Source organism: Parasteatoda tepidariorum, chromosome 5 (assembly GCF_043381705.1).
Source record: "Parasteatoda tepidariorum isolate YZ-2023 chromosome 5, CAS_Ptep_4.0, whole genome shotgun sequence".
NCBI classification, from domain to species: domain Eukaryota; kingdom Metazoa; phylum Arthropoda; class Arachnida; order Araneae; family Theridiidae; genus Parasteatoda; species Parasteatoda tepidariorum.
In genome coordinates this window covers 54,553,559-54,562,225 of record NC_092208.1, presented here as the reverse complement: position 1 = coordinate 54,562,225, position 8,667 = coordinate 54,553,559, and the positions used below count along the sequence as shown (strand labels likewise).

Sequence of the window (8,667 nt, the reverse complement as noted above, 5' to 3'; positions counted from 1 at the left end):
TTTTTCGTCTCGTTAGTCACTAAAAAATTAGTTTATTAATAACTGTTTTTATCTTTTATAATTTTCTTCCATTTTATTTTTTGTCTCTTCGTCTTTTATATATAATTTATTGTCTGAAAAATCAGTCGAAATTTCGATTGACTCTTTTACCAGTTGAAAATTGGCCAAAATTTTGATTGTTAGCTAGGAGTATATATAAATTTTGATTAGATTTTTTACTGGTTGGAAATCGGGAAAATTTTAATTGCAAGATGTGTTCCGCACAAACAGACACAAAAGGAAGTTGAGTAAAATATGGTAAAGTCAGGTTACGAAAATCGATTAGTCGATATCTTAAAAATCGATAATCGATATCTTAAAAAATCTTAAAGCAATCAATGTTAGGACAGATAGCGATGTCATTAAGATAGCTTAATGTTTAGTTTTTTTATCATTTAAAATAGTGAGTTTTTTTTTCCATATATGTACTCGAAATTTATTGGGATTTGTTTTCTGAAATTGGCTGTAAATTTAAAATAATATGTAATTTTTTCTATGCTGATTATCTTTTCATAATAAGGTTAAACATTAAAGCTGTCAGTATACAAGAAAAAAAAATAGAAAATCAGTTTTCTTTAAAATTTAAACTTATTGCCTAACCTAAACAAATCAGATTGTGATATATAAAAGAGTAAATGTTCAATGCTGAAACCGGTGAAATTTTCCTTAAAATAATTAGACTTCCCAAAACGTAAATCTTGCTTTGCAGTCTTTCATATTCAAATTTATTTTTTGACTAGTTAAAACAATCACCGTATACAACAGAATATGCAAATTACTTTAAATTAAAAACTCAATTTCTGTCTCATAATATAAAGAAGACGTCAATCACAGAAACGTTATAAATTAAATTATTTAATTTAAGTGATCAAATACCAATTTTATAGGTGCTTCAACAGAAAAACATTTACAGTTTTAACTAAATAAATAAACGTTAGAACGACAATAATTTGATCCAGCGAAAAAAAACAAAATTTTATTTGTTTAGGAGACGCAACAGAAAAATAAATTACACATTGGATCTCATCTAAAAATGTTATACACACAGTACAATGAGAATAATAATTTGAACCAGTGAAAAAAAGAAAATTTTATTTGTGTAGGAGACATAACAACAACAAAAGAAAAACCTACACATTGAATCTCCTCTAAAAATATCATTCAAACAGTACAACGAGAATAATGATTTGATCCAGTGAAAATAAGAGATCTTTATTTGTTTAGGAGACACAACAGAAAAAAAAAATACACATTGAATCTCCCCTAAAAATGTCGTACAAACTGTACAACAAGAATTATGATTTGATTCAAGAGATCAAATGAAACATTTAATTGTTTAAGAGCACTGACAACATGAAAAAAATATACTCGCTGAAATTTTATTTGTTTAGGAGCAACCATAAAAATTTGCATGCTGAATCTCTTTTAAATGAAATTTTACAACGAGATTGATGATTTAAAAATGCATTTATTGATTAATGGACAATATTAATAGCGCGAAGATAAAATATTTCAGATTACGCAATTTTAAAAAAAATATTAATACCTTTTTATTAATATTTATTATTAGTTATTGGTGAAACTTAAGCGCATATTGAGTTCATTCAGACTGTAAATTAAAGCCTGTATAGTTTAGAAAGTTTCCTATAAGCTTAGTAGCGAGAAATAAAGAGTACAAAAGTTCAATTTGTATTGTTGAAACTAGATATTTGATGGTTTTGGATCCACTTACTTACATTTTTTTACTTCAAGTCTTCAATTGTGAATTACCTAAAATAAAGTTTTGTTGAAGAACTAAATATTTTTTAGTTATTTACGTTTTAAAAGTTAAAAAAAATCATAGAGAGAAGAAATCATCATAAAAAATTATCATCAAATAAGGTAGTAATTTGCAAGGTATTTTCGTTTATTTTGTTTTTTAGTATGATTTATTTTAGTATGTCTCATTTTAGTATATTTTCGTATAGTTTATTCGTACAGGATTTAATTTATTTATTTCTTTGATGAATATTTTATTACTATTACAGAAATATACTAAATTTACGTACACTTGACTTTAATCTTTTTTATTACTCTCGTTATTTGAGCCGTTCTCATGTATTTATGTTTGTTATAATTGAATTAAATACTTCGTGAGTAACCAGCTTAATCTTTAAATTAAAATAATACAAAAAAATTGAATTATGGAGGAATTCCTAGAAACGATAGTGGAATATTTTTTAATGACTTCGTTTATCTTCAATTTTATGTGCAAATTCTTTTTGTGATGTTCAAAAAGGATTTTTGGCAACTTATTTATTTAAAATTTTAATGCAATTGTATTAAAATTAATTTTCCTCCCTGAGTTCATTAAAAATATCTTTCGAAACAAGCATTCAATTTTCTAACTAAAAATAAATTTATTATTTTGTAAACTCAATTTTTTAAGGCATTGTTGGCTTAAAATTTAATATTTTGATCTGCCAAAGGTTTGTTCAAATATATTTTTCCGAAGTTTCATTTGAGATATTTCATTTTATTTTCAGTTCCGTTGCATTACACACATTATAAATTCGAAACTTTCGCATTAATTGAAAATACTTTGGTTTTAGTGAAAGTTTTTGAACGCAAGCGCTTTTTTAAAAAAATAATTTAAATATTTTCAAATAGACCCTTTGCATTCAATCTGCAATCGTAATGCTTGCATAAATTCGATATTCTGGTTTGAGAAATTAATTCACATAAGTCTCTTTACTCTCATATGAAATTTTGAGACATTAATTAATTCATTTGAAATGAAATGAAAAAAAAATATGTGCTCAGCGTATTATTATCAATATCTTGAAGGGGTAATGGTTGGTATTATCCTGTTTTACTTATTTTTGATACTTTATTAATGTTGTATTAATGTATATATAATACGTAAAGATCACATCAAATATTATCTTTCAACTTAAGCACTTAATAAAGGAAAACACTTTATTCTGCTCTTCCCTGTTCTGAAAGGTATACGGAAGAACTTACAATTAAATTAGTAACAGAAACGTAAAAATTAATTACTCCACTTTTTAAAGATTGTTAAGTCAATCAGAGAAAAGTCAATTTGAGATTAAGTCAATTAGAGAGAATTATTTTAAGACTTTAAATGATATCTCATATCACTACCACTTTAAGCTGTTATATTTTGCATTATGTCAATTCGTGAATTTTGAGAGATATTTCAATTTACTTCAACACTTCAAAACGAAGTAACATATGAGTATTTCATATTTTAATAGTATTAGTCGCTATTTAAGTATTAGTTGCTATGCAAATAAAAAATTCGAAATGATTTTAGTAACATTTGTTTAATTCACGTTTATGAATTTCGGAAAGAATTTTCAGATCACGATTTTTAGTGCTTCGGGTTATAAAACATTCAAATGATCAACAAGCACCTGCAAGATTCGTGATTTAAAAGATAACATATTAGAGTTTACTATATAATCACTTTAATTTTAATAAGCTAATCTTTCATCTTTTAATTTATTTTCTTATTTATGTTAATAACGTTTTATTTCATCAATGTTAAACTTTTTTCTCAATTAGTTGTCATACGCAGTTAAGTCTAATTGAAAGACGGAGGCAATTTATTTGTTTCTCGTATTTACTTCCTATTTCTTTAGCATGAAGAAAATTATGAAACAAAGCTTTAGTAAGTAACATCCTTTGACAATATATATGTATTTTAAGAGCATAGTTTAAGAACATACTAAGCTGAAAAGTTTTTAGGAGATTTTCAACAATGAAGATGAGGTAAAAAATTAAGACATCATAATGTTAAAAATTTTGTGAAAAGCGTTCTTAAAATTTTAGTTTACAAATTAATATACAATTAATATTTTAGACAGACAAAAGTCCTATTTTGCTAATAATCTGTTTATGGTATTTTTCTTTTAATGTGGGTTAGAAAAGAATTTAATTCTGGTTGTTATTAGTAATAATTCATCTTTTTTAAAAAGGAAGAACTCTTATTAGACTTAGATGGGAAAAAGTACAGTTTATCAGTGGATTTTAACTTTCTCACTTGAATGAACAAAATAAGAAAGAATAAAATGTTGTTTAATTATAAATATGGAGGATTCATTAGGGCGATATACAATTATTTTTTTTTTCAATCAGTGCAAGCTATGAACTTAATGTGGAAATATTGTATATGTTTTCTTGTTTAACCCTCTGTCTACGACGGTACCTGGTAGCACCTGCTATTCTGGATCATCAGTTCTGCCAACCTTAAATAAAAGATTAATTAAAATTATTGTAAATTCAGTTTTCTTTATTCATTTTTATGCATTCATATTTATAAAGGAAATATAAAGGACAAGATTATTTATTCATATTTATAAAGGAAATATGTCCATATATTTTTTTTTAAAAAAAGTGATACAATTGTGTCAAAATTACGTGAAATAATTTTATTTTTAGAATTTTTTTCTTTTTTTATACAATCCCAGTAGTTACAAAATGGTAAAAGAAAGCAATTTCTTCTAAAAAATAAATTAATGTTTCATTTTTAAAATACAACAATGAGGATATTAGATTTTTATAACTAACGTAATATGCATGCATGGTACCGAAATATATTCTTTTGTTGAAATAAGTTGATTAGTTTCAACTCGAAAAAAAAACTAAAGTTTTTCTTTCTTAATATCCTTTTTTTCCCCATTTCGGTATAATCTTACAGACTCATGTGGAGCAAGCAACATTATAGATACGCCATTGATGTTGAGCGAAATTTTAGTAAGTTTGAGAAAATTAGTTTTAAAATAAAATGAAATAACAAGCTGTTCGTAAAACATTTTCTTTTATTGTAAAATGCTTTATTTACACAGCCTCAAAATAAATTAATTATCTCTGTGCTTACAGCCGACTTTAAAATACTCTTAAACTAGAAAAATCGAATGCGTTTAAAATGATACTTAACATGTGTTTCACCTAGGTTTTTTTTAAATTTATAAATATACTTAATATGGGATGCGTCTTAAGAGTATGTTTACCTAAACTAGAGTATTTTATTTTTTGTATTATAATTAAATTAAAATTTTGTTTTGTTCAAAAAATAAATTGTTTAAATTTTTAAAATTGGATAAGATTTATTACTTATAATTATTATTTAATTTTATGTACCCATTAAAACACTACGATTTGTAGAAGAGTGAGCCGAAAGTTTGAAGCTAGAAGAACTCATCCTCAAAAATTTTCTTTCATCGCATTCGATAGCAGTAAAAAAATAAGTTGTGCGGTACTTACCCAAGAAAGACAAATAGTTATAAGAGAAATTGAACATATAGCTTAATTATTTAAAAAATATGCTTTTATTCTAATCATCGGGCATTCTCATCAGTTAGTGAGAAAACATATTTATTTTTTCTTAATCAGATGCTTTAATTAGTTTAGCTTTTAAAAATATAGGCAACTTTGTTCAGTATAATTTTTACAAGATTGTTCGGACGGTTTTAAACCGGATCATTTTTTAAATAATAATGTAATATTGTGGTAATATAGAAAAACTTCGGATACAAGAGGTCGAGAATCAAAAAATTGCCATGGTCGATTATTCGCTTACTGCTTCTTGCATACATTGACTATAGCATTCACTAAGGTGCCGACCGGCCTGTATAGGAGGGCAGGAAACTAGCCTTGTATCAGAAAAGTTCTGGGTTCGAATCCCGGTTAATGCATGGATGTTCTTTTTTTTCTCTGCGCCATCAGTCCTTACAGTGGGAGCAGCGTTGGCCCACCTAATATAGTGCCCCTAAAAGAGTGGCTAGCAAATTTTTGCCCTTCAGTTGCTTCGATTGATGAAAGGTTATTCCCCAGTTCAGCATTGGAAGAAAAAAAACATTCACTAAAGTTGTGTATCATATCGTGCCCAAAATCAGTCAGTCAAATAGGGAGATTTACTTAACCATGCAAAGTAAGCTTACTATTTATATTAAGTTTATATTAACGTAAGCTTACTAAAAATGCCATTACAAGTGAGCATTTTTTTATGGTTGACTCAAAAATTCTTTTGTTCTTTGATTTAGTAAAATATGTAAAAAAAAAAAAAAAAAACTGGAAAGCAAATTTTACCGAATAAGTAATTTTATGCCATGCTCTAAGGAATAATGAAAAAATTACAGAATTTTGTTACATTTACCAAATTTTATCACGCATTATAAAATCATATTTTATTGTTAATTTTACCAAAATCGTTATAAAAAAATCTTCAGTAAAAATTGCCGAGCTTTTTAGCGTTCCCATAGAGCCAGAGATACGATAAATTTTATCATATTCTAGTAATCTATTCCATACTTTTATTTCAAAGAGCGGTGATAGAATAAATCAAAATTTTGACTTCTTTTTCATATTTAAAGATTTATTTAGCCTATCTTTACATAATATTTGAGAAAAATATTTTTATCTCATAAGATCAGGTTAATACTGTTAATAAACAATATGCAATACGCCAAACACTTAAACATCAGTGTAATTATATGAGTTCTTTGTATAATAATAAAAATCGCAAGACAATAGATATTCAGCTACAATAAAATTATTTTTATTTGAGTATCTGCTTTCTTTAATGCTTCAAAAATCTATCATTCTTCTCAATTTATCATAATAAATAATAAATGGAAAAGACATGTCTTTTTCTCGCTTTTTTTTTTGATTTTTTTTTTTTTTGATTCCCATACTTCTCAATTTTCTTTTTCTTCAGAACAATTCAATAATGCGTGATTAATGATAATAAAATAGTTTAAAAATAGTTTAAAAATATTTTTAAAAATTTTATTAGAAGTGTTTCATAAAATGCAATAAAATGGTGTAGTAAATAAATTTGATTTTTATTTCAATGAATGATGCAAAAAATACGCCTGACTTCCTTGTTTACTTGAAATATAATACAGAACAATGCTTTCATAGACGCAAGATTTGTATAATTTTAATTTACAAAAATTATTCTTTGATAAATTTTATAAAAAAATTAGATTGAAAATTTGTAGTTGTGATTAAATTAAAAATGCATAAATACAACATTGTCCATTAAAATTTCTTAAATAATATTAAAAAGTGTTTTTTGAAGCTTTTTGCCAACATTTTAATTTGGTTTTCTCAAAATTGAACAAAAATTGAGCCAAAGCAGCTACAAAACAAATATAGTTGAATTTGAAAACCCCAAGTTCTCATTGAGTCTCATAATGTTCGAAATCAAAACAGCTTAGAATAGTCAAAACATTTTTTAAATTGTAAGGTATGCAACTTTTACAACATTTTAAAGAATCAAATTTCACATCGCAATTTACAAAATTTGAACCAAATCGGTTGAATAGTTCCCGAGAAATCGAATTTTAAATATACGATTATTTAAAAACTCGATTTCTCAAGAACTATTCAAACAATTTCTCTTAAATTTTGTATTTTGCCAAAGAAAATTAGATACTTTTAAATGATGTAAAAAATTGTATATCTTACAATTCAATTTTTTTTTTTACTATTATTAAATAAAATAACAAAGAATAATAAATATTTACTAAAATTTATTTTTTGCGTGGAATTATCTTTGGATAAATGAATTTTATAATTGCGTGCAAGTTTAAAATTAAAATTAACATTAACTTTGTACCGTTCTCCTGATCAAACTATTGGGACCATATTTCCCAGTTTGCGGCTACCCTTTATATTTTGGGTGTCAGAAATTCGAATCCGTCCAAAAAAAGGTATGTTGTATTGAAAGAATTGTGCGTTTTGGGGTCTGATTTCGTAAATAGAAATATCGTCTGCACCAATTAATTAGAATGTTCGAGGTCGTCCCCTCGAACCATTAAGACTGATTTCTTGAAGTGAAGATCCGATCGTTGAATCAAAAGTTATTCAGAGGGGCCTGTTTTTTTTTCTTTCTTAATATATTTTCTTCGACGCGAAGTACAAACCTTAAGCCTCAGGCGCATAATTTTTATTACACATATTTTTTATGCTTTTTCAATTATTTTGCATTAATTTAATTCAAAATAAGTAAAAAATACTACGTTTAGCATTTTAATAATTTATGGTTATGAAATACAGCATAAAACACTAGTCTCTTTTTCTGCGAAGGAGTTAAAATCTTCCGAACAATGATGCTTTCAAATTTTCACTTTTTTGCAGTTATTTCAATCTAAGAGAAACAGTTATTCATCATTGAAATCTATCAAATTTATAAAACCATTTATCGATAAATTTTTGAATAAGCATTAAAAAAAGAAAATAAATTAAAACTACTTTCTTTCGATTTTATATTTCAGTACAAATATTATTCTGATAATCCAACGGAGTTTTTCAGTAGCTATTAGACTGTTTTTTTTTATAATTAAAAAGTTCAAAAATATTTTTTTGCTTGTAATTAGAGAGTCAGAAAAAAATATATTTAAAAGGGACATCGGTGTTCAAAAGGTTGACCTAAAAGTCAGGAATAACTGTTATAAACTTTCAACAAATATAAAAATAGCGCAAATATTTTCTAAAAGTCAATTTTCATATAACAAAGAAGCCTTAAAAGAATAGTTTTAATTTGATAAAAAATTTTTTTTTCGTTCTTTTATATTTATAGTTTAAATATAAGCAAGTCAGAAAATTAGATAAAAGTTG

The 8,667-nt window shown here is 25.6% G+C and overlaps 1 long non-coding RNA gene across 1 annotated transcript in view; it reads right to left on the bottom strand.

Moving 5' to 3' along the window:
* Positions 1–4,102: 4,102 nt before the first annotated feature.
* The window catches only part of LOC139425711 (uncharacterized), a 77,755-nt gene continuing 73,190 nt past the window's right edge, over positions 4,103–8,667 (bottom strand). The window contains exon 2 of the long non-coding RNA XR_011636864.1: positions 4,103–4,289. This is a non-coding gene — a long non-coding RNA (uncharacterized lncRNA). The remainder of the gene's footprint in view (positions 4,290–8,667) is intronic.